At 42.3% G+C, this 27,656-nt stretch overlaps 1 long non-coding RNA gene across 1 annotated transcript; it reads left to right on the forward strand.

Moving 5' to 3' along the window:
• LOC147752256 (uncharacterized) lies at positions 1–27,656 on the forward strand. The gene is made up of 2 exons (XR_015314577.1): positions 1–108; positions 26,539–27,656. It is a non-coding gene; the product is annotated as an uncharacterized LOC147752256 (long non-coding RNA).

The raw sequence follows: 27,656 nt of genomic DNA on the forward strand, positions 1-27,656 counted from the left end.
TCAAGTCTATTATATAAAGCTAACTATTGATATGATTTGACTTGCAGGTAACTATAACTTTCAGCGGACCTGCATCGCGAACCTGCAAACCAACAAAACCGTGTTAACGTAAGAAGCATGAAGTCTAATATGATGATTTGCTCGGACGGTTTGGTCACCAGTAAAATAAACGGCATCAGCAATAATAGTCGTTCAGTTAACTTACCTCTTTTATTGCACTTTTACTGCATCTCTATATTGATTAGCACTTAGATTCCCCGTTCCTCCTCTAATGCTCGTCACAATCCAGCAGTATTTGGGTTCAATGAGCTGTCTCACATATTTATTGAAGGAGGCGTTTCAAGCCTAACATCCGTAGCAAAGCTCTCACAAATGGGTTCAAGTTAATTTTTCCGAGACCGTCTACCACCGCCATTAGCGTCTTCGGCTTTATACTTTTAATGTAGCCATCATGTCGTATCTTGTTTCGTTTACGTTACTTTACGTAGAAAAGCTGCAGCTTTGTAGCGGCTATGACGCTATTGCTAGCAAGGTACAGTAGCGATTGTCGAGTGATCCATATCTACTTTTTTATGATTTTGCATAGGTTTTGTATAGTTACTATAGGGGTTTTTGTGTGTGGTTCGGTTTGTTTGCAATGAGGTTCTATGCTATAGAAATGCTGCATTATAGAGTTCGATATCATCGACTTTATTCCATAACGAGCTGCACATTAAAATCCTATAAGTATGATCTATGAGCTTTTAGTTGGCTAAGCCAATATTATCTATCGGCAATGTTCAAAAGCCAAGTAGCTCGCTCGCATATAGCACACCGAAAGTTTATATGGGATCACTAGAAAAACCGCTAACTTTAGACCACTATGGATCCGCTCGACGGCCTCTAGTTGCCGCTATGCATTTCGTGGAGTATTGCGGATCTTTAACTATAACTGGCGATGTATCCACAGCCCCACGAAGGTATTGCGAATTACAGAATAATGCTCGACCACTACATACGCTGTTGCTGCCGCTACCGTAATAGTACTAATAGCGGAAGTGAGATTTGTTGATATCCTGCGCAGAAGAGCTACCAGTGGTTTTGATGCTCAATAAATGAAAATGCCATAAACTGCAACCAATAGCGATTAGCTTTTTAAGTAGCAGCGGTTTCGTGGTGTGGAACAAGGTCGGAAGGTTATGTAGAACAATTTGAAGAAATCCGTTCAAATTTTGCGCGGTTGGTAGCGGCGTGATACTAAAAGTCTCACGGAAATTTCTGCAGTGCTTAGTGCATCGTTCGGTCTGGCCAGCATGCTTATGCTGTAATGTAAAAGCTACCCAATGAGAAGTACAGAATAAAGCGAAGATCTCGTGAAATCATGTTAAAGAGCTGATAAAAGCTAGCTTGACAGTTGAAGAGTTTTCACTGAATGTATACGCTCCTTACTCTAGGACATTCTACTTTAACAAGTGTGGAATTTAAACGCTCCAAATGTCTGCTGACTTTTTAAACGAGGACGTGTCGTTCAAATCGACAGATCTATTTAAGCACTAATTACTACAGCGTGAAGGATCGAACTCACATTTCCCCATTTTTCTTTGAACGACCCCCATGTTGATGGATCACCTTTGCTCTGCCCTTCCGACCAATTATCTTTTACTCTCAAATATTATTCTGTTGTTGTCAGCGCTCATATTGTATCTGTATTTTCTTGTGGTACTTACCAGCGTTTCATGTTGGAACAGTTCAGTGACGATGGAGTTAGGCTACTGCACTTGGCCCGTCTGAAATTGCCTCGTAGGGAATCGCTTAAATTCCCTGTCCTCTTCCAGCTAATGGGGAAGTTTCTCCGCACCGAAAATAGTGTTGATTTCGTTCGCGCTATCGCTAACTGCGGACTGATTTGAGCATAATTTGACTTACGGGCAACTACTCGAGTCTCCGACACACAGTCTCTTCTCCACGTAACGCCTGTAATAGTATTGGTACTAGTATAGATAGTAAGTTATTCGCCCATTGGGTTCTAATAATGGGCTTGTTGAGATGTGGTTGACACTGCGAGACACCCACGGGTTAACCAGCAACCCCCAATAACCGAGTCGAGCTAGTAGAAACGTGGCACATTCTACTAAAAGAAACGGACCCTAGACATATTCATCGTGTAACCCCGACTGATGAATGGGGCTATATCGAGAGGTGAACAACCGTTTCTCGGCGTAGTGGTGCAGCAGACCCCGGGGAATTCATGTACACGTCGCTGCAATTAACTGGTCAGTCCCGCTAGCTAACAAAAAATGTCTCAGAGCCTGCCTCACCATGTGTAGTGCCGCTTACCCTGTAGTACGTACATGTATAGCTGAGTAGGTCCAGTTAGCAAGCGGATAGGATCAGCCGGGGATGGAAATACTTATGGGGCTCTAGCAAAGCGATGGGAATCAGGCGGAACTATCGAAAATGAAAAGCAGTTGTTTTTTCATCTATGTTTCAGCACAGGACGGGGCAAATACGCGTTTGTATCTATTGAAAACTTCACCGAAGTCACCTGTGAGTGGATGGGGTGCAATCACCGATGAATCGGGTCTTTCGTGAATCCGTTGGCAGCCTGCCCTGAAGCTATCTGCTAATTAATACAACTTACGAACTAAGAGCAGAATCGAGCTTGGATGCTATTTCTGTCAAATACATGGTCAGAGGCTACATATGTTAGCTCTGTTTGGGAAATCCACATATATGGGAAAAAGCAAAGCTGATATTCACCATTACGGTTACAGGGTCTATCCTGTTGCGAAGTACGCGTACGACTGAAGGTAACTGAAGGGCATGCCCTTCATCATCAAAAATAGTGTTGATATGAGTAGAAACTGAGGTATAGGTTCGTGTTCGGGAAACGCCCGTTTGATTAAGATTATGACAATGACAAAAACCAGACTCTATATATATAGAAAACAGGTTATAGCGAATAAAAACTAATACATGTGCTGATTCTAGATAGGTACAAACCTTAGTTGGACCGTTTAAAGTTCGCTAAAGCTGTAAGGTGAACATTTGGATAAAGGCTTGAATATGTACCTTTCACCAATTGTTCTTGCGGACTTAACTGAGTGATATTGCGTGTCATGAAAATGTGCTCCTTTATATTGTTCTATATTTAAATAGACGAGTTGGGTTCATTGGGCTGAATATATTTTGTGTATATTGTAGCGCTTACTGTCGCTTTAGAATAATTCCCGTTTTATCTGTGTGGGTACATATTCTACTCTATACATATTCTATTCTGGTTAAAGAATTATACTTGTAGGACGTCGTCTACGTAAGTACTATGAAGAAGGCTTTTGGGTGTGGTTTCCAATCCATCGTATATAGCCGGACGGTAAAGATAAAATATTTACAAATTTAGTTCGGATTGAGGCCACTGGACGTCCTATCCCAACCTTATGCTATTGTTGTCGTGTATATTGTTCGCGTAGAACATGTTTTTTTTTTGTCAAGGTTGCTGGTTCGATTAATGCAATATCTTAAGTAGCTTTCAAAAAGTGATGTTTCTGACGGCTGTGATAAAGTGGGTGGAATAACGAGGTGCCTCGCATAGTGCATAATGTTGTTTTTCTTTGTCTTTTTTTATCGCTGTTGCCAATATTAATACAAGTTCTGAAAGAACGTTTCTTCGAACACCAACATTACGTGACGTACACGGCACACCATTCGGTTATAAAAAAAATTGCTACGTAAGTTATCATTATTCTGTCTATCAGCAGCGACGGGCACAGACGTTTCTAATTATTTCCTCTTCCTCTCATTTTCCATTTCCAGATCTTTCGTCTGATCCCGCTTTCGCTCCCCCAGCGTTTGTTAAAGAAGTTAGAAGTCTCCGTGACATTTTGGTGGATATTTGCCTGCTAATGTTAAAGACACATTGTAGTTTAGGTTCGAGCCCGGGCATAAACACACCTTGTTTCGTGCGGAGGATTATCCGTCTGATAGAATTCCTAGGGGCAATACCGGACGTAAGACTCGAAACGTAGTTATAATTTCATCGGCTTATTATCGATCGGTTCTACTGCTGTTGTTGCTGCTATCACGAGTAAGATTTACTTGGTAGAGGTAGCAGTCGCGGGCGTTGAATGAATAACAGTAATAGATATTTCGCAGGAGTCATTTGCTTTCACATTGAAATGAAAATCAGAGGCGACAGCTAGACACGTAAAACTTCGTCTGCTGTCAAATAGGGGGAGAAACAAGCTTTCCTCGATTACTCCTTCGTCCCCAAGCAAATACAATAGGACAATTTAGGCAGGCTGTCGAGAAAGCAGCGAACAGCTAGGTGCCATCCATGAAGTCTGTGACAGCCCGCCTATCAACGCGTGCTAACCTCAACCAGCATTAACCCTCCATCTTCCTATCCGGTGGTTGCCTTCCGACCGAAGCAGGCGTAGGGCCTGGGACCCGGGAAGCCGGAATCGCCGCTTCGAGTTCGTCGTTTGGTTGCTCGTGTGTTCGGTCAGATATTTTATCTAGCACCACCGCAGCTGTTGTCGCCTTTTGCCGCACGCCGTAAAGAGCAAAGCGAAATGAGACCCAGTGCGATGATCAGCACAGCGATGACCCAGAGGTTTGTCAACGACGACGATGGCTAATTAAACCGACGCTTGGTTTTCCAATTGTTTCCAGGTCTAAGCCTTAGGGCCAGGTTTTGTCCTATCTAGAGCTCCCATGTAGGCAATCTCTATAGGTTCATAACCTTTGAAAGGCCCGCAAAAGTCTTCTTCCCACGAGCACAAAGTGAGCCCTATAAGCGCCCAAAGTTTCGCGGGTAACAAAGAGGACTTGAACGACTGCCTAAGAGTTTAAACGGTGTGGCGATGTGTGCGCTGTTTTGCTACGTGTTTTATCAACGGCAAGCCAGAGGCGAAGACTGATCCAGTACGAAAGTATAGTATTGCCAAATGGTGGTAGGCTCATTAAATTAAGGGACGCCAGCGTAGTCTGCTAGCCGTAGCATCAGAAGACATATATATGCGTGGCGACAGCATTAAAAGTAGTTCGGGGCAGTTGGTTCGAAAGTACAAACCAGCGACCTGATAAAACTGCCGATGGTAGGCTGTAGTCAACGTCGTTGCAGGGGTGCACCGATAGGCTGCCAATGAGTCGCAATAGTGGCAAGCGGCGTAGAAAGGTCTACTCGAGCAGAAATATAAGGTTTTTGTCTCCTGGATACTGTCGTTAAACTTCAACAAGCTTCGCTACGATGAATATCTATTCCGTAGCCTATTTACCTGTTCACACGGATAGCAATGTGTGTACTAAGGATTTCGATTTGTCACCTCCTATCGATGGTGTATAGGATTTTTTTGGAAGGAATTTGTAAGTGCTGCTTTCGCTGCATAGTATTGGCGAGATGTTAGCGTGCGTAAGGAAGAGCTTACAAAACGATTATGCAGAAGTATGGAAAGCTTAGGGTTATTTTGGTGCGCATCAGGCCCTTCTCACTGTACCGCATTTGTCCTTATAACGGTACCTTAGATAGGTGACGCAGCTTAACTGTCGTGACGATATATAATAGAGGAAGACGATGAAATGTCAGTGTGACCCAATGACCGTTATGGTAACCTAATAATAAAACTATTACAGTAATTATCCTGCGAAACACAAACTATGAATTATTATTACAATCTACTGATTGACAAATACCATTATACGGATATAAAGTATTTTGATAAATAATGGATTTACTTATTGCATCAAAATGTTAGACGCATGTGCTCAAGTGTTACGGGCATCAACGTGCAGCCTTTGATTTCTTCTACACTTTTATCAGCAGTGTTAGCTGTGGAAGTTGCCTGCACTCCTCTAATTTTGCTCATCACACTCTACATATGTAAAAGTCTGGTCTGTAAATGTGTTGGAGCTTGTAAGCAAAACATTAGTTTCCCCTCTGCTATGGTTTTTCTGCGGAAGACACGTTTCCGGTTTTGAAACAGTCAAAAGTCGAGGTTTGAAACGCTCTTTGGCAACAAGCAAGGCGATGCACAAAGGAACATGTTGTTTACGATGCTGAACGACGGGTCTCTCTAAACCGTGCTTCACGCTAGACGTTGTGTACGAACAGGGTTACGCCAGTAATGAAAGGCAGTTTTTGGACACAAGTCGCTGCCTGACAAGGACTATCCATGTGCCATATACATGTGTAGAAAAAGAAGCGATTAATGCTCAGTGTTGAGAGGAAGCTCATAAAGATGGAAATTAGGGGAATATTTATTATCAGGTAGTTCATTTTTGTTACAAAAGACGCTTTGTTATTTCTTACAGCGACGGTAGCAAAACGAACAGTGTATACGGTAAACAATTCTTACCAGCAGAACGTTTAGCCTAAATTTTTTTTTATATAAGTAATTATATTATACATATATAAATTTCTTTTCGAGTTGAAAAAGGGTCTTTTGGAATTTTCCTGTTTAAACTGTTCGCGTCTAGAACCATATTCAACGCAACTAAGTCACAGACCCCTTGTTCAGGTCTGAACGAAGTTGTTGCTCAGTAGGACTTACCTACCTTCTGAGCAGAAATCATATCATCGATTCTGATTTGGATTTCTATTCGGTTGATACTCATCATTGCCTCATATCATCTTCTTTACTTGTTCCCTCAAGGAGTTTATGGATCGGCGTCGGCTATCGCGTTATCGAACCAGCTTTTCATGTAAAACTAATCGAAAAAAGCGCCCTTTCACACGCACGTACCAAGACACACTCCAAACAAATCACTGTTCAATGACGGAAGTCATACTCGCTGTTGATATTCTGCCACTTGCTAATACATCTCAGCAAGAAATTCAGTCTGCGGATGTTCGATTCTCTTCCCTTTGGTTTTGAAAAGTGGAGTTTTGTAGTTCTCGCTCTCTCTCTCTCTCTCTCTCGTTTATCGTCAGTTTAGCAGATGAAAGCGGAAGAATGCTGAAACCCTATCCGCTAAGAGATGCAAGATAAGTCTACGCCATTGTGGCGATGGAACGACAATAGGCGCAGTCTAATCGAGAAACCCTCTCTATCGGCAAATACAATATAGGGGCCGGCTCGGCTGAAAATAGCTGCTGCCTTTGGAACTGCTGCTGTTAAAGTATCATTGCGTTGGCACTGGTCGTCATTGTCGTCGATTGTCCTAATCCCGACCCTTCGTCCCGTTGCAACTCTGGAGTTGTGAATAAAAAAAAATGCAGAATCGGTCAAGAACGCCGTCCTTCCGTTACAACGCTCCTCTATCATCTCCATTATTGCATAGAGTTTTTGCTAAAAAAATGAAGGTTCGAGAAACAAAGGCGGGTATCATGTTGGGAAGCTTCTTTCATTCTAGTCCGTCGCTTCTGTTAATTAGGAATTTTGGCTACTTTTCCTGAAACCGTTCCCCGTTCGAGAGTCGAAAGTTACTGTGCCGCTGTCGTTACAATGAGGCCCAGTACCGGTGCTGTTAGCTAAAAAATGATGGAACAGATAAATGGAGAAATAAAGTAGAACGAAACATAATAAGGAAGGCATTGCTAAGCAAGATATACATGGCATATATATATATATATATATGCCTTCAAATGACGGTTGTTACTGGAAGAGCGCCGATGCTTTCTTCTTAGCCGCCCCCAATGTCACTGCTATCGAAGCGCTCCTTTGTAATCCTACTATATCGACTTAGGTTGTTTGCCAGTGCAAACGTCGATTTGTTCGTTGTATCTGTTACACAGCATCTGTTCACTGCAGTCGCTTCCACGACTCCTGGTAACAGGTTCGGTAAATGCGACAGTGATCCGCTCAATAGCGGACTGGCTGTGGCGGGAATGGGTCTGCCGAAATGCCAGGAGTGGCCCAGCCAGAGCTACTGATCGTAAGTGGTAGCATGCGCAAAGAAAGAAGATTGCTGCCGTATGCGATGACTCTACCGGTACAATTGGCGGTGTTTCGCGTTAGTCGTCCGTTGTGTCGTAAGCCTTATCGACGTAACAATGGGCGAAAAAAGTGTCTACTGCTTCTAGCATCGGTTCTCTGTGTTGCTTGCGCATGTGTTTACATTCATAGAAAAACACTGTAAGCGTTCTTTTCTTTCTCAGCGCTTTTTTTTTCTGTGAGTGTGTGGGCATGTGTCCTGACGGTAGTTAGTTACGTACGATATACAGTGTGTAGTGTAGAAGACTATTTAACTTTAAGAAGGAAGGTTCTGATAGGACATCCCCATTAGTTTAGCCGGTACAAATGCATGCGCACCAGGAACAACAGTAAATAAGCGACAACTCATTTGGTATACTGCTGGAGCATTCACCATGCAGTATTCCCTGCACTGATGAGGTGCCGCTAGATCTAGATGAGTAGATTCGTTTAGCAGTAAGAGTGCTCAGAGTAAGTTATAGTGGAGTTGCAGGCTCCAGAGACGTGCGTTAGGGATTTTCGGAAATGACAATGTACACATGCGCATAGAGGGACATCGCCGCGAGTCTTCTATTTCTGTCTAGGAGGTAGCATCCACTACTAGTGTTATAATATCGTGTTGATCTATACGCATAGCATATGATAATTCGCGATATGTGGTCTGTGGTAATAAAAAAAAATCACTAATTTTTAAATAATTTTATATACTAGGTGGCAAAGTTTTAACGAATGACGAAAAAGCGCCGATGTCCAAAAAGCCGACCAGACTTGAATTGTATCTAGTTAAATTAATCAGCGTGGAGTTCGATGTATATATATATATGTGCAATCAAACAGCAATGGTGATTGTTGGCTGAATCCTATAATGAACCTTGTATTAGGACTTCAATCGTAACTAGTATGGCAGGTAGGTTTCATAAATTATATATACAATATGAATGTATGCAATATAAATACACGTTACACAAGCACGCCGACTGTTATTATGAACCAATTTGTCGCTGTCGCTGCAAGCGGAGTTGAAACTAAAGGTTCTACACGTGACCCTTCAATCCGTTTGCTAGAGGCGTTATATAAGAATCGCATGGTTTGAACAAGCTACAGAGGGGGCTTGTCGTATAAAAAAAAAGTTACCTGTTTTAAACTTAAGGTTGGCATAGGCATACAAATGAAAAACGAGTTTTTAGAAGAAAAAAATGTCAGTGGGCCATCTTCATTGCATGATACTGCTTCCAAGATGGTATTTATCTAGTGTTATAATTATCATTTTATGTACCAGGCATCTAACTATAAGTGCCTTTTTGTATTATACATACAAAGTCGATGACAAACGAATTTCCAACTTCATGATACACGGTTCATTCCCAAATGACTCACGTAATCATATAAAGTATGTTTAATTTACTGCAACTGTAGCTTACATTTCACGTCAAAACCGCTTCTACAAGTCCTGTATGCAAAGACATAGACGAATTTCTTATGGTCATTTTGTTCAGTTTAAAGGAAAGGTCTTTCTAGAAGTCTCTATAGAGTTTGTTTCGGCCATTGCGAAATTCCTCTTCAGTTTTTGTTATTATGACTTGTACAGCTCTTTGTAGCGTGACTCGCGTCTTTCTTCTATGCTATTGCAGCTTGTGCTGCCACCGGAAGGATTCTGTGTGGGCACTGACCGACAACTTAAGTGGCAACCGGGGCTATTTTGTGTACGGCACTTCTTGTTGCTGGTGGAACCGCCTCTGCCACCTTTTTGCGGCGTCATGTCCTGGCTGTAACGATCCTAGATACAACCTCCAATGTCCTCCGCGCAGTATCCCCAGGACGATGCCATTTTCTCATAGTCGACCGACTAAAGGAATAACAGCTGAACGCAAACGGATAACTGTCGTCACGAGTCGACTCATTTTTCAATGTTAACATAACCCCATCCAACACTTTCCATTTCTAAGCTGTACTGATTAGGGTTGTAACGGAAAAGGCTTGGCCACTATCCTTGCGTCCTGGCGTTTTTACTCGGAAGGTTCTGCTTGCGGTGCTCGTGCATTGTATGTGACTAACGAGGAAAGATCAGTCCTATCCAGCGGAACAGAGCGGGTCTTATCCGCGGTTCAGTCGGTACTGGTCTCTAGCGATGAGAACGGAGATTCAAATACTGGGAGACAAGACGCCAGTCAGCGCCAGTGCGCCCTCACAAGCACTCCTGCTATTACAAAGGAGGCAAGAACCGGCGAAAAGAGTGAACGCTCCAGGATGTTTGCAAAAGGCCATTACTTTTCGAGATTTCGCTTTGGTGTCTATGCGTTTTGCGCCGGCGGCTGTAACATCCCACGAGAGTGGGCAGATAGAGAATAAAAAAAAACTGTTTAGCCAAGAAGGAAAGTCGGCGAATTCTGTAATGACAAAACGAAACAATGATTACAACATTGTTCTCTATTCTATGCAAAAAAATGCAAGCTTACTTAGCAGGTCTAGCGTCAGTACCGTCCTTCGCGCAAATGGCAGCGAGGTAGGTGGCTATCAAACAGCTTAAAAGCCAAAGCTTTGGAAGGCAACGAAATCTAAAGAAGGTCTATGCAGAAAAATAATGCGGGAGTAAAGGAAGCTACGGAAGTAGGAATAGTTGCTGATCCTGAAATGGAAGCTAGTAAACCTCTGCGAGAACGGCTGACCAGGGCATTCCATCAATCTCTTTCCTGATGTTTTGGAAGATACGAAATCCCAGAGTTGACTCCGTGAACATCTTTGAGGTCGTTGCCTTTATCATCGTTGGTGGCAACCTATGAGAATAGCCGAAAATAGGCCCAAGCTGCGTTCAGCCCCGGATTCTCGCCACCGTTGTTGTCATCGTCAGCGCAAAAGGAAAAAATGAAGAAAATCAAGGAATATGGAAAGTAGGGTGTACAATAATGCAGCTGGAAGTTTAGAATTAGAGATTTGGCCTAGCCATTTTGCTCTGGACCTGAATGCCTGTTCCTAAGCCGTGTCGCTTGGTCAGAGACTGCAAGAAGGAGCTTTCTCGTACCTTGGTGTCTCGCCGTGCTCTACATGTATAGCATAGTGAATTTTTCATTATTAAAAAAAAACACTGTGCGCGCCAGGCTTGGAAAATAGCATACGTAAGAAAGCAGGAAAGGACTGACTGGCCACCTGGTCGATGGGTCGCTTGACTACCGTGGGCTCTTTGCATATATGCCTAATTTTGTCGTCACAACAGGAAGTAGCAAATTCAGCAAGTAAGCCCAGAGCAAACTTCAAGTATGCGCTCTTTGACTATCAATGGAAAAAAACGGTGGACGTGAGAATTAAGCCGCTTTGAAAGTCGCCTTGTGCGTGTATAATATGTAGAAGCAAAGGAATGATAACACTAAGATAATCCTCAGCATCCTCTGTCCATCATCTTGTCTGATAATTTTAGCTTTCTACAGATATGAAATGTGGTATATATCAGTATTCCAATCGCTCGTGTATGTGAACCTTGAATATATATCTCGCATCGTGCAGATGCAGGCAGCGTTCGTCTCAGCCTCCTTTTGAGCTTTCAAGGCGTAGGTCGCCCGGATGCTTAGTTTAACAGCAGTAAATACTTCTTGCAGCTGAAAAATTAGTTGTGTATTTCCGCGTTGCCGGCTTTTAGCGTCCCTTATACTTGCTTATGCTTTTTTAGGTTTTTCAAGGATCCTACTTGTTCCTCGATTCTGTCTGTTATACGCCGTTTTCAACTTGCCGAAGCCCCAAACCCTGTTTATTTTTTCTTTCTTCATCTCCTATTTCATATGGCAAATGCCAGCCATCCAAGCGTTTCGAATCGGCTGCTTCTCTCGGGATTAATGCCACGTCAATGGTAAAAAAAATGGTAATATTTCTTGGTCCACGTTTGTTGACAACTCATCTCTAATATGGCCACCGTACTTTGGCCCAACCTCTCGCATGAGGAGGGTCGCATCCTGGAAACATTATCTTCTATTTGTTGACCGGAGTAGCGATGCAGAAATGGACAAATGTGGAATCATACTCGTTTATGCCCATTCATAAGAATCAGGATAGGACAATGTGATGAAGGAGCAATAATCAAGGATGTGTATTCGCCAGAAACCCAGATGCTAGAGCCATTGCAAACCAAAGCGGGAGAGAATTATAAACGGCGAAGTTTGAATCCTAGCACAGTGCCCTCACCGTAATGTTTTTCTCGCTTGTCTAGCTTTCGGCCTTGAGAGGCGAAAGAGGGGAAACGATCAAGTTAGATAAATGGACATACTAAAGAGGCTCTGTATCCCGTTTGGCAAGAGGATACCTAATTTATTCAGGATTCGGGACAGGACCCGCGGTTCTTAGAAAAAGAGGGGGGGGGGGGGTAAATTCTGGAGCCTTACCACAGTAAAATACTAGTGTCTGCAATACCAGGGACTCCAAAATGCTGCTACGAAAAAAAATAGGGTAAAAACCGAGTTCAGTGCTTGGTCTGGGCTCCAAACCATAACTACTTGGAGGAACGAAAAGAAAGACAGTTCTGTTCTGGTCTTTATTGTCATTGTGATGTCAAAGTGTTGGATACGCAAATTTGAGTTTTACATTAGTCTTTTGTTACTACAATGAAAAGTAGCTTTAAGCCGTCACCATTACTAGGGCAAAGCTGATGCCTTTAGCTCCAAGGGAAACAGAAGTCGTTTTTATTCAGTTTCAGGTAACATATAGAGTAGTCTGCCTCATAACATATAGGAACGTCCCTATAAACGACAACATTTGTTTAAAAAAAAAATGTTCCACAGGGTGAACAAGCTCTGATCTGTATGTTAAGTCTTTTCCATTATGATACTACACGGCGCTCGAGAAATAATTTTATCGTATCTTCATACGTGGTACCGACTGATATACGTTACTGTTTTTGAAATAAAGCTACTTAGTTTAATTGGCACGATAACGCGGCGTACTTATAAGTGTTGCGTACTTGCAAATGTGTGTTTTCCAAATTTCCTCACAATAAAATAAATGAAGATGTATTAAAAAGCGGACTCTCATCGTATTAAATATATGGGATTAAAACAATCACAATATCTGCCAAGATATTGAATAATCCAGTAAGTAAAACAAATATATTACAACTTGATTATTTCGTGACAATAATCAAGGCTTACTTCCAGTACGTATAGCAAGGTTGCTATAACTTCAGCCGAACCCCTCGTTTCAACCTCATTCCTTAAGTTGTTAGTTTCCAGCCCCAGTTCACTGGGTTCACACGGGAACATTCAACTTGGATAACCGAAATAACTTCTATCCCTTCATATACCGGTATGTATGTGCTTCGAAGTGCTCTATAGACCTGCCGAAGCCAGCTGCATTGTACCCCAGGTCTTCTGAAGAACTCGTTTCCCGCACCCCGAACTTCATGAGCGTCCCCTTGGTGTTGCATACAACCTGTGGTACACACACTAGAGACAATTCGAGCAGTTCTTGCTCTTAGCAGTGCTCCAACATCTGCCAGCTAGAAGGCACTCGTCATCTTTCAGTTATGGCTGTGAAAGTTGATGAGCACGATTCGCTTTTTGCTGCCATGCGGAGCCACCCGATGTGTGGGAACTTGTGGGCCGTGAAAGGACAGTTTTACGTACAGAAAAGGCACAATTGAGTGAACCGTAAAGCAGCTTACCGGCACCTAGTCTATAAGACAGACAAAGTCCTGCGTCGATAACGGACTAACCCCTGCGTTGCGTCAGACATGGAGTAAGATACTGTAGAAATTAACTGAAATTTAACCATTGACCAAATAGCAGACGCCGCCGTTAAGGTTAATGCGGATGACATTAAGGCTACAGTCTTTAAGTGTCGTTTCGGTTAGTTTCGTTAAAAACCCTGAATTAATGGAAGACAAAGTACGTTTCGTACTTAGAGTACGAGTACAATAACACTACTATACTGGGTCCTCCATGATGGAATACCGCCTATAGTAGACGAGGAAAAGTATAGATGAAAAAATCTAGCATGTTTCTATTATTACTGAGCAATAAAATCAGCACAGGTATGGAGACACTAAGGTATGGGGGCTCGTTCACGAACATGATATAGCATAATGGATAGTCAAAAGGAATAGTTAAAATATTGTGCTTGCAAGACAGATTATAGTAGTCGCAGTAACTCGTTTGTATAACTAGCACCCTTATTATTAATTTTACGGGAATATCAAACAAATTTTATTTTGATTGAATCGACGCCGTAGAGATAAACAAACGTACTTCCAAGCTTGAGGCACTCTTGTTAATATTTCCATAATAGCATGATCCATTACCGTACATACATGTAATAATTCTGTATAATCATGCCCATTCTATGTTTCTGGCTAATTGATTTCGGCCGCGTTATTCCTTTTGGAAGAAATGGGTATCCGAGGGAGGAAAAAATGATCATCAAAATGATTAATTCAAACAAATGATTGCGCTTGGTACCACATCGTTGCTTTAGATACCTGCGGGCCCTTCCTGTACAAAGCGAGGCATGTTTACGCCCGATTTCGAAACAAGGACACCGCTCCCATGTTCCAAAATTTAGCAGGCAAGTGTATTACTATTGCAGTACCACAGGCATAAGAATAAATCGATTCACTGTGAATATTCTCCGTGCTCCTTAGGTCATGTGGGTTAGCGGTACCCTTACATCGCCATTTAGGGCCACACACAACGCAGCAAACCCGTGTTTACTCTTCGTTACATTAATATCTTGTCCATATGTACAAATTTTCTACAAAGTTCGCTCTTAGCTCCTAGTGTACTCTCATTAGTCTGAGCTTGATCGACGACGGGCCTAACGAATATGACAAATGTGCCACTCCCGTAGCAACTGCCAGATGGGCAACCGGTATTGCATGCAGACGCACTAAGACCCCAATGAACGCCTCGTCGGGGCAGCGGTTGCGAAGGCTATCAATATTACTTGCCCCGGCGTTCTTTCTTTGTCGACCAGCGACACCCATCGATGAGCCGAGGGCGAGGTGCGTTAGTTGATTTTGCAGGCAAGACGGGGATCCGCAGACGGGTAGTTAGGGAAATCTTTTAGTTAGAGTCGATTGGGAGCTTGGAGGGTCGCGGGGTGTCGTTAGACCTTTCAATGTGGCGGTGATGGTGGCGACTCCGACGAGTATGCGTAGATGGGCCTGCTGCTGCCAGTGTACAGACCATGCACGCAGCCGCGGGTGGAGTATGCAATGACTATGAGACAGGGTAGATGGGAGCCGGCGGTAGCAGCAGTGGCGCACCCACTGTAATCTGCCTCTTTTAATAAGGGTGGCTGTACTTAATTACAGTCTTGTACGAGCTCATAGACAAACACGTGCGAACTTAAATGCACTGGTACTCAAACATGCATGGATAGGGTACAGAACGTTCTCTTCAGGCGAACATGCCTATACCGACTTCAGTTACGATGTCCGCGGAGTTGCCACGGCATGGACAACGAACTGCTGCTCCTCTGCTGCTGTTGTATTGATAGTACAAACGGTCGTTCGCGCGCTCGCTCGTAGTGCAATCGTACAGGGCAATCCTTCACAGCGGGTCTTCACTTATTCGACACGGTTATCCAACGTAGTGGTTCATTCGTGCTGACAGAATAACGCAGTCACTCACCAGCATCGATACATCGAAAGAAAAAGCGAAATAGTAGACCGCTCCAGGACGACCCCTTGGGAACCCCCACCTCTTGCAAGGTGTCGAAGATAGGTAACTATACCGAGTACCTTGTAGGCATAGCCAGCCGTAGCCTTTCTGGAGCACTGGCTGAACCAATAGTTAAACGCATGTGTAGGTAAAGGCTTAAAGGGTTGGCACTTGATTTGTTTTTGCTGTCATTCCAGAGCGTACTAAAGGATTCTGTAGAAAGCTCTTGTGGATCATAAAGTTTGTGGAGACCTAGGCATAGAGGCTTTTGCTTTTTCTTTTTCTACGTTTGCTCGTTAGACATTTCGCAGTAGGGAAAGGGAAATCCGCACGCCTACGCGAGGAGAGCGAATAGCCCTGAACGGTCAGCAAACAACGACGGCTAGAATGCACTTTTTGGCCGTTCCGCACAAAAGAAGGCGGCATGTGAGAAGCTTTGTCACATGCCGCCTCCTTTCTTTCACAAGCTCGCCGGGAAGGGGTAGTTCTAGTTTCTGTGGAAAGGACGCGCCAACAAATTACAACTGCTAGCAAAAGCCCCGCAAGAAAAACACAGGTCAAGCCGATATTGGCAGGAAGTATCAAAACGGATCTGGGTAGAGGAGCCAAAACTGTTATGCCACTAACAGAACGTCATTTGAGGACCGCTGTCTATCATTTGATTGCGTCTGGTACAAAGAGATGACGCAGTTTTACGATAATACGTGCACTACGGCCTTTTTTGCTGGAGGACACATCGACAACGAGGGAAACTACAATCCTGGATAAGTCACTGAATGAACGCAACTCTCCCTCTCTCCCTCCCTCTCTCTCTCTCTCGCTCTCATTTTAGAGGTATTTTTATTTTTCTTAATCGAAATTATCTCTCAGTATCTTTCTTGGTATCTATAATGAAAAACTTTCTTCTTGTTCGAATCTCTAATTTTGCACTATCTAACCCCTATGATTGATATTATTGTTTTTGCTTTTACGTTCCAGTTCAATGCGACACGCCTGTGATATGTTGACGCTGTAATTTTGTGCTTAGGAATACGCTATACTCACCTATATACGGGCTGTTTTCAGTGTTTGTATGTTTTTCTTTTCCGGAAGCTGTCATCGTCATTACCAATATCGTATTCGTCGATGACGGGGATTCCACGTGGTCAAGGTATAATATTCTATTTTACTACTGAGAGAGTGCCTACTCCGTCCGGCACTGTTAAACCTGGCACGAGTGCCGCCTCCTTCCTTCGTGCTATCGTTTCTTCCTCTTCAAAAATGCTATCGCTGCCATCGACATCGTAATCTCAGACGTACGGAAATCGCTTTCTCTGACCGCCTTCTTACGGTAGCCTTCTTTCCACTTACCTGTATCTCAGTGTATCTATATATTTAACTCCATTGACTAATACTTCGGCTTTGTCGGCTCTGCCGTTACCGGCGCTGCCGAGCGTACCGTGCGACTCTCCAATCGAACGCCAAAACGAATTAGAGACTAAGCAAAGGAAGGACGCGCGTCAACTTTGTCTTTCTTTGCCTGATCTGGCCACCACCAGGGAGCGGACGAGAGGCGCGCGAGAAACCAACAGAAGGAAAATTAGCACTCGGATCACTCCACAGCGCGGAGCTGCTTTCGAAGGAATCCTACTTAGTTGGATATGGTAGGAGAACGGAACAAAAGCCCAACTATTCATGACTACTATTAGTGCCAGTGCCCTTTGCTTTGGTTCGAACCTCGTCGCCTTTACCAAAGGATTCGTCTGCTGCCGGTGTAAGCGGTAGTCGAGAAAACAGGCGCCGCAGCCACCACCAACAGTGCCATAAATGAGTACGCGAATAGGCTCCACGAAGACCAGCCAATTTAAAAGTGCTCTTAACACATAGCCGCAACAGCGCAAGAGACAGAAAAACCCCCAACAGCTGTGGTGTGAACAAAGCATCGGCGAAATAGGAAATAGGACACATAGGCATTGCATGGTGACAAGCGGCTCATCAGGGTCGTAAAAACGTACGGTCAGCTTTGGTGGATGGAACAGCGTCTTGAGATCTTTCCTGTGGCAGTCGCTAGTTGCTGGCTGGTAAACGACTCGGTCGTCGAAAGGAGCCGCGAAGGATACATGTCGAGCTATCATTAGGTATAATCAAATAAGCAGAGCATATTTGACCTCAAAAACTTTCGCACGGGTGGGGCATATAGAAGTCGAATTTTAGGGATAACTTGATTCGGAGGGGTGGATGGACATCCATCCATAGTGGGTATTGCTTGTTTCGTTTAAAGCGCATTTGTCGAGTTTAGCTTATTTATAGTTATAAGCATGAACCTGTTCTCTCATATATATATATATGTATATATTCTTATTTACAGTAGTTTACCACCCGCTCTCCATTAGTTGCGGTGAAGGTTCGTAGTGGAACGAGGAAGGCCATAGTGAGTAAGGAAAATAAGAGCTGTTTAGAAGAAAATCTTGTTATTATCTTCTCAGGTTCACTTGGTTAGCCTCGCCAATTTAACTGTTTTAGGAATTTTACTATAGAAGATACATTGGTTCTATCGATAATACAACATACACGAAGCAGTTCTGGTAACCTTTTGATGTAACAATGCTGCGTACATCTCAATTCACACTCTCTTTTAGGAATCGCCACCAGGAATGCTCTTTCGTCAAATGTTGCTGTTACTAGATTTGCTGCAGGACACGGAAATGACCTATATACAGTCTTGTAGAGGAAAGCCGGGTGACTTCGATGACTACTGAAACGACTATACCAGCCACAGAGATCTCAAGGGCTAGCTTGTTTCGAAGCGCTGGCGACTTCCAAGGAGAACACTAAAAAGCAAATAAAGAGGCATCCTGAGTTCTGGGAGAAGGATGAAGGCGGTCGGAAGACGTCGACCAAAAGGAAGTGATCGAAAAGGGGCTGCATTTTTCTCCTTACCATATTTTCTATCATGTGCCAAGAGAAAGAATTAGATATCAAATGTGTTCCAGCTGTTCGCTGGCCCCTCGTGCCACTACACTCGCATGGCCAGAGGCTGTAATACTACTAGACCTGCTGCAAGGACTAGTGCACCTTTTAAAAGAAAAGTCTTTGGGGATTGCGTCTCTTTGGTTGGTGAGGCGAAAACCTGTACTGAGCGTGTTGAGGAAGAAAGAGTGACGGAAGTAGGTCAAATCGGGGTAAAGGCGTAAGCTAATAGGTGACAGGAAGACCTCGAAATGTGTCACAACAACGGGAGCTTAGAAGGAAGAAAAGAACAGCGAAAGAAGAACGTGGGGATGGAAGAAGGCGAGGTAGAGGAACTAGAAATCGGAGGCAACCTAAACGAGAAGACCGAAGCATTATATTGGCTTAAGTTGTAAAGGTTATAAATGGCCTTGCCATGAGTGGTTGCGTGAACGGAACTAACCTTGAGTTTAGCTGGCTTGGCTGGTCGAGGAAATCAGCAGGGAAAACCATTAATGTCCCGAAAGAACATTGGAAGAGTAAGAAAGGGCGAGCAACATGCGCACGAGCGGTTTAGACGCAATCTAGTTACACAGAGAAACGCCTCAGAATTACAAACGACGTGGAAAACGAATCATCAGCTCATTAACCAAAAAAATAGATATTTAGTTATTGGTTTTGACGATCGGTGGAATTTGAAAAGGCGAACATAAAAGGAAGTATGTCAAAGAAGGAAATCGTGAAGCTGCTTCGGGAGAGAATCGGCGCACGATGATGCAATGTTAAAGTTTATGGCGGTTGCCCACAAAGAAAGAATACTGTTTACTGGGCACGTTGCATTTACTCAAAGTTCTTGTTTGCTATTAATCGTGTACAATCTTAAACTGCTTTTAATGTAAAAGTACTTGAATTGATCTTCTTAAGTATTGAGAAGGCATGCTAACCGGAGATGCTTTTTTAATCCTAGATGTTTCTTAATACTATATTTTCCTAATTCCCCGTAGAATAACGGCCAACAATGTTATTAACAGATGCAGTCACTTTTGGACATCGTCATGATTCGGAACGGGGACTACGTATGGATCAAAGTCAAATGCATGATGAGGAATATAAGCTATACTTTAGTTAGTTAAAAGAGTAAACCATGGTCCCGCGTGCACACGAGAGGGGGGTCGGCCATGCTGTTTTCTCCTTATCATACCTTAATCAGTCACCTACTATACCACTTCGCTGCTTGTCCCTTATGACGTCGGTGATTAGATGTACGTACACTTGAGTAATGGCCTTATGGGCGTTTCTTCTGTACCCATACAGTGAATATGTGAAATGAAAAGTTACAGCATGCGGCGTTTATTTAGGCACTTATATTCCGATTAATGCGCAACTTCTCATTAGACCGAAATTTACTCATGGGTGGTTCGTCCGGCATAGGTTATTGGATCCTATTCACTTACACACTTTTCGCCGCTGTATTCCGCTATTGAACGGTGGATGCCAATTGTTCGATACCCTAGTAGTACTACAAGCTATCACAGTTGCTTTGACATTTGGAATAGGAGCTTAGGTCCACGCTGCTCGCTCAACGGCAATACAATGCTACAGCTGATTGAGGCAAGTACAGAGTTTAGAGAAGACGTGCTTTTAGAACCAAAAGTAATCTCTTCAACCGGGTTTAAAGCCGACTATAACCGGGTTTATGGGTTAACCAATGACTTCTTAGTAAAGGAGAAAAGCTATCAAATGACCGTGACTGTACCAATGTCGTTCTATCTACGATAAGGGCTTTACTATGACCTTTAATTGTTCACCTTAACGAAACCTGACCTGCTTCCTAGTGTTTTTATAAGCTGTTCTAGAAACAGATTTGCCCTTGCAAAATCTGAGCAACAGGGCAAATGGGGAAGTTTGCAATAAATTAAATAACGTAGCTTCTTTTTTGTGTTTATGACTGGGTCAACCTGCCCGGAAATAGGTTTAAAAACCGAACTCCCGTTTAACGGACACGTTTGTACGTCTTATAGTCGTCTTTTCGGCATAGTATTTTAATTGTAAATCCTGCCAGTCAAATATAAATCTGAGCGTCTATAAAATACATGAGTATTATGGTATTTCAGAGTCATTGTCCTGTTCCGATGTTTTCCTTGTTCTTTATCACATCTTATACTATTCGAATAGACAAAATGAGGCCAATAAACTGGTCAAGCCAGGCTTAGTTTGTCACGTATGTTATTACGGTGCTCATATATGGTGAAATAAGCAACGCCATTATTGCTGTCGCTGCTGCCCAGAATCGATATTCTAGCAACGTAAAGCGCAACGTTGATTGTACGCAATTGCCTGCTAGACGTATGGTTTTCGATCAGGGGGAGATAACTGCATGTTTCGCTGGTCAAAACAGAGCCGAATGTGGGATAGACAAGACAACGTAGATGTGAAATCTTGCCCAGATGTGACCGAGATATACAGCAAAGAGTGATCAATGGAAACATATGTTCCAGCTCTACGAAGTGATTTCGTTGCATCTGGACGAGCGCTGATTGACTCATTTGGTTATGGCTTGAAGAGAGTAGTATTTGGTTTTCACGCCAAGATTCACGAAATCTGTAGCAGACTCTGGAACAACGGCTATAATCTGCCCTTTTCTTAAAGTACAAATATTTATATACAAATAAACAAAATAAGCCTATAAATTAAATTAAACTTACACTCTGTTTCGGAACTTAAACTGTAAGAAATGTAATGTTATTATTATCATATACTCAGTGAATTGTAAGGTCTTAGGGTCCAGCTAAAGCCTTCGGACACTAGTACAATGTTAACATAACCTGTCATTACCGGTATGCCAGATAATAATATATTTCGCCCTTGCTTCCGATTGAAATAATAGTTTTAATACAATTGAAAGTTACCTAAAAGGAACTGAACCTCACGTTGCTTTGTGAAATATATAATAGAAATGAAGAGGTAATCTTTACATGTACGTTTTGTGTTCTCTCTGATCTAAATCAATTAGCTGGTACAGAGCCTTCCAAAAGGTTAATTTATAATATTATATCTATTTTGCGTGTAATTTGCCGGTATATGGGAAAAGACTGACACTGATTTTTGTTGTTATAGGCAGTAACGTACACCTCTACCTGATTCTGTAACGTTACTAAATTATGAAATACTTCAGGTCACAGCCACCCCACAAAGGTTCACAGCTAGGATCCAGTGAAAACAATTCGCAATTTATACAGATGCGTTTAATGATTATTTCGGGCATATCCCCTGCATCCTCTGCTTTTGCGCAACCTGTTGATATGGGTTTTATTGTGCGCACGACTCCGGCACGTCCATGTTTTGCACGTGCCCGGAAATTAAGTCACACAACCTTAAACCTGCCCAAATAAAACATTCATCATTAGAAACGGAAGTAGAATGATTGTGTTGGCACATCGAGAATGAAATTAACGCTCTTAGTTATGCGTTACTGATCCTTTGCCAATTGGACAGCCACACTGGCGGCAGGACATTTGTCCTATAGTGCGCAGTTGTCATTTGTTAACGAAACCCAAAGGCACTTTTTAGGCGCTCTCAAAAGGACAAATAGTTAGAACAACAAGATTAAGGTCCAAGTACAGCTGAAGGACAATCGTTTGTCTTATTGCGTTAGTGAGCGCGCACTTCAGTGATCTGACCGCTCAGCGAAATCGAAAACGTTTAAATTGCTCGGGGTGGAGTCGACGGTGGAAGGAGGATCATTGAGAGTAATACCGTTCGATTGTATCGACTGTACTCAACAGGTAATAATGTATATTATAATGATATTTTCTCTTTGAGAGAACACGTATTATAAATACGTACGCTTAAGAGGCATTACATTGATAACAACTCTATGCTTTCTTATTTCTCACACTGCGCCGATATAGATTCGCGGGTTAGATGATTATCGTTAGTGGGTTGTATTTTTCTGAAGAATTTAAATGAAAAGTATTTGAAGGTCTATGTCAGAGAATTGCGAAAGCAAAGATTGAATTGCTCAGCATTTTTTAGGCTACATTGTTTATATAAGTTTGGGGAGGTCCAAGGACGTCCCTGTGTCTTCCTCAAGTAATTTTTTAGAGGCAGCTGATTAAAATATCAAGTTCAATTTATCTACTTTGAGATTTTCCGCGCAGAGGTGAGCTCGCCCAAGAACCTCTGCTAACAGTGAATAACTCAAACGTTAGGCGGTGAAATATTATTTGTTTTTGCAAGCCGCCTGTGTACGTTTCGTAGAAATCCTTGCCTCGACCATAATATTATATATCCTTCGGCCGCAAGTAGACTATCTATATACACGGCTTGACGGAAGTGCTAACGCAAAGTCCGGCAAGAATGTCCTCTTTAAGACGAACCTTCTCGAGGCCCGAAATTCTACCGGCCGTACATGAGTGTTTCTATACGAGCGCCTAGGCCTTCCCGTTTGCAGTAACCCTTTAAGTGGGGTAACGACCCTTACCATTGCGGGCGCTACTATATGCGATAGACAAGATTTTACGAGGGCATAAACACGTCCCTTTAAAACGGCTTATTGATTTAGGGGACGTTTTTGGTAGAATACACACCCTCAATGAATGGCCATGAGGCGCTATCCTGAAGGGGGTGACAGGATGTGGCAGCTGCCATATAAGTAACGGATAAGCAAAACCTGCCCATTATAGAAAGAGACATAGTGGCATCGCCTACATAGGGCTGCCTTCAGACTTAGACTTTAGCGAGAAACCGTAACAGTGTCGCACCATTCTCGTCTGCTGTGAATGGCCGTCCCGTCGTTGCAGCGTGTACCATGTTGTGAGAGGTATTTAATTTTATATATTTGCCTACGAAACATAATAACATGTAAAATGATTCAGATTCGGAACTAAATGCAGACTCCGTTTCGTCCTGAAAAGTCTCGCCAGCTGTCCGAAGCATTGTCTAATTGTGGGAGTTCTGGACGTAAAGCCCGAAACACTGATTTTGGTACAAAAAGTGTATCCCCCTCTTGTTAAGATATTGATATTTTATTGAAGTTATGTAAAGATGCCGAGGCATTAGCTGGTTATAGCTACATATTTGCTAGGATGAATCACATCCCATAATAGAAGCAGGCGTGTTTCTCTAAGACGCTGCGTAAAACAATACGATATCTCCCTGTAGAATAAATGTATTAACACTAATAGTAAATTAGGCTGGTTAGAAGCAATGGAGACAACGGCTATACTACAAATACCGCCATCACGCCCATTGCTCTAATTGGAACATGTGTTCCACGTTCATAGTCAGCGATCAATCCAGGCGTAGAGCATACTTAACCCTTCTAATTCTTCGCCTCTGTATTTCGTCCTATTTGGGTCACAATCCGACAGTTCGCTAAACATTTCAGTGGGCCGTATTGTCGCATCGAATGCCGAATCATTATTGGAAATATAATTAATTTTTGTAGCCGTTTATAAAATTGACGATTACCAGGGTGTATAGTACCTGACATTTAGACACACGATTCGTTTCGCGTTGTAAAAACTTAAGCGTCTGAGAAAACACCTGACCTGAACAGTGGAAGCAAATATAAGACCCGGAAATATTTATAGGCCCCGAGTGCGCCGTCCGGGACCCTGTAGACTCGAACCCGTCTTCCTCCTAGTATGACAATCGTAAATGTAAAAAAAGTTGACAGTTGTTTAACACTCGTTATCGGAGATCGTAATACACAAATTACCTGTACCTATTTTAAAAGTATAGTTAGGTAGGAACTTGGCAAATTCATGTAGGCACGCCCAAAAATATAGATATTTATTTGATTTATTAATACTGTAACGTTATAATAAAATTGATACATGCATTGCAAAGTATACGTGCAGGTCGACCAAATCCATTATGCATTATCACCCTGATAACAGTTTTTTTTTTTTTTTATCACAGTATGAATTATATCTCTGTATCCACGTTTCCCGGATGCTTATTGATATCATTAACCAGCGATTTTCAAGGCGCTTTATCAGAGCGTTGACTAGTAACTGCTGCAGGGGGTCCCTCTTTGGAACCCCACAACTAAATGATCAGAACCGTTTCCGAAAAAGTGTTTCATTTAGCAAAGTAGTGTGTTGTAAAACGCTGACAACAATAGTAGAGGTATACAAACACTCACAATAACTAGATAAATGGGGAAGATATGTTTTATCTCCTTTTTCAAATTAGCATTCTACTTGTATGAACACTCATGCTGCACGATGGACGTTTGCATGTAGCTTTGTGTAATTACAGGCAGCTATTACTTGGTAACAATAATTAGAGACAATAGCAATGCAACAGGTGCCTGCCGCTATAGCAATACAGTATGACAGATTAAGTAATAATTACCACCACGAGGACAAAGAAAGTACACATTAAAATGATGACTCTTGCTGCAATTAGAAGCTTTAAAAGTTCATAGCGCCAAACCCTGTCTTGCGGACTACCTGTCACTGCTATTACCGTTGATGCTATTTATATTGTTGAGGTGATATTAGAGAAGGCCGAAAAAAAGGTAAAACCAATTCCAAACAAAGGTTGTTTAAACTAATTGTTGCTAGGATTAATCGTCTGGTGGATTGTGAAGCCATTGAGTCTGCTAAGATCGTCGGTTTATTGTATGGCGAATATACAAGCAGCTTGATGGAAGATTTCTAGAACAGTGTTTACAGAAGAGTATTATTTTTGGGCTTAAACCCATCTGGCCACCCGTACCACAAACCTTTCGATATTTGATACAATGCAGTGCAAAATAATAGAATGAAATAAAGATATATATTACCTAAAATCATAAACACCTTCTGTGGGCTGCAAAACAACTCACTTATAAACGAATTTGAGTCTCTATGGAAAACTATTTGTCAATCCAGGTAATCGAAGATATGATGTTGTTGCTCGTTCTTCTCGCATTGATCTAATGTTAATAGATAATTTTATACCCGAGCTATATGAGTTAGCAATTAGTCATCATCCAGGGAAGCGCCATTACCCCCTCCAAAGGTCCTCCCCACTTGAACCACTTCAGACGCTCGAGTTTGCTGCAACTGAAACATTAATTAGACAAGATAACCTCGATCACAGGTGTATTTGCTTCACCGATTCAGCGTGACACATCGCTTCGAGACAGCGTCTGACAGGGCGCAGCTCAGGTCATACTACCCGATTCCGAATCAGGCTCACCCCTACATCGACAAATCAAAGTCTTTCGGCTAGCATTGCACTTTGCACGCTGTCCCATACCACCGCATACTGCCATTGAGGCAAGCCATTCATTGCCCTTCGTTGAACAGAGAGAAACAATGTGATTACTTAGTAATTAGCGGGTGACTTGGCGTTCTTAACGTGAGCGCATTAGCAGCGGTCGACTTTATTGATTCGGCTAAATTCGCACCGCCTCGATATGTTGTTCCCGCTAACAACAATAGCAACAGCGCCAGAAAAGGGAAAGTGCGTATTGGATTTAGCTTGGCCTGAATTTGTGGACTTTTACGAAAACAAGTTGAAAAATAGGTCTGTTAGCAGGCAAAACAAGTAGTTATAAAAAAAAAAAAAAACTTTTCGAGTCAGTCTGGTTAGATGAAGATTTTTTTATTGTTCATGTAGAACCAGTTTTTCCTATATTGTAGGCCTGAGCCCGCAAATACCTATGATGGTCCCAAACGCAGCTGGGTCATTTGTGTGATGTTTGTGTAGTTTATGTTTCACATATACAGATCCCCGTTCCCTAACGATACTAAATACCTAAAAAACATTACTTGATTTTCCCTTCATGTTATAGCTTTAGATATAGATAGGAATAGGTTAAATGACACACTATTTAGTTACTAAGCGAATTCGTTGTAATGTTCCCATAATTTCCTTCGTTGACGTGATGGTTTAAATGACCAATCCTCTGAACGAAAAGGACCAAGGGTCGCTGCTTTTACCTACCATATATTTACTACACAAACTATGTAAACAGAAGAAGTTATTTTACTAATTTCTTCCGTGTCTCCAGTCGCTTCCAACACTCCCGCTGTTATTCTAACCCTTCAAGGGTAACCGTTTGTGTATTTGTGTTCCGCTTCCAGGTAAGAATGCGACATACAACTGCCGACATATTGACGTAAACACGAGGCGTTATTTCTGTCCTATCTTCGTTGCGTTGTCGGGATGTGCCGGAAATATTGAGATTCGTTTGTGGGCGAATCCATTAAGCAGGAACAAAGGAACAAATATCGTTACCCTCGGAGGTGAAAGCAAGAGCTTGCTATCCCTAGCTGGCTTAGTCCGTATCTCGGACGGCGTTTATGCAACTGGGGAGAAGATACAAATAGAAACATTTATCTGCATACGACATACGAGTGTCTACTTATCGACAGAACAGTTGACCCTTGGAGATATGTCACGTTTAATACATTATATATCTATAAAGAGATATACAGGGGTTGCACGAATTTATCGTAGACAAAAAAAAGCAAATGATATGGAGGTCTAGTCGTGCTTGACTAGTTTAGATAATTTTCCCGTTTCCAGCGGGGATTATCGCTATACACGTTATTATTGTTGTTACGAAGTAAACAAGGGAGTGCGGTAAGGTCATAACTTATCTACTGTGACTGGCCTAGTAATATGGCTAACCCAGATTCTGTCGGAATGACATTGGACTTAATCTGATTACAAAATAAGCCCAAAAGCGATATGCACTGTTTTTGTAGAAGAATGAACGATGTTGATCAACTCAAACTAGAGGTTAAGACGAAAGTTAAAAAGGAGTACGAGCTGCTCTATTTTGTTCTTTTACTGTGCACCCTATGATTAGTAAGAAGTGGGCATAACTATCAAATGTAATATGGCTAACTAACTTAAAAAGTTTTACTGCTTAAATATGGTAATAACAGAGTTTGAAATAGAAGCCATCTTATCAGAACACTTCTGCAACGCCATTGTGCCAAAAATTTATATCTCTATCGAAATGCACCCCCTAACTACTTTTTCAAAGCAATAGGTAACAAGTCCGAAAGTGCTTTGCAGTCGATGGTAGTTTCGGTGAGAGACATTGGTCAAGCTTGCTTTTTGAGATTCACGGAAGTGTCCCAGAAGTTTCGCGTGGTTCTATCTAGTCGCCTATCGAACTAAGTTCAATTCTATACATGTATTTAATGAAAAACGTGTTAACGAAAAATAGAAGTGAAATTATCTTTTTGTA

This window comes from Varroa jacobsoni, unplaced genomic scaffold (assembly GCF_002532875.2).
Source record: "Varroa jacobsoni isolate VJ856 unplaced genomic scaffold, vjacob_1.0 scaffold_1384, whole genome shotgun sequence".
Classification (NCBI taxonomy): Eukaryota; Metazoa; Arthropoda; class Arachnida; order Mesostigmata; family Varroidae; genus Varroa; species Varroa jacobsoni.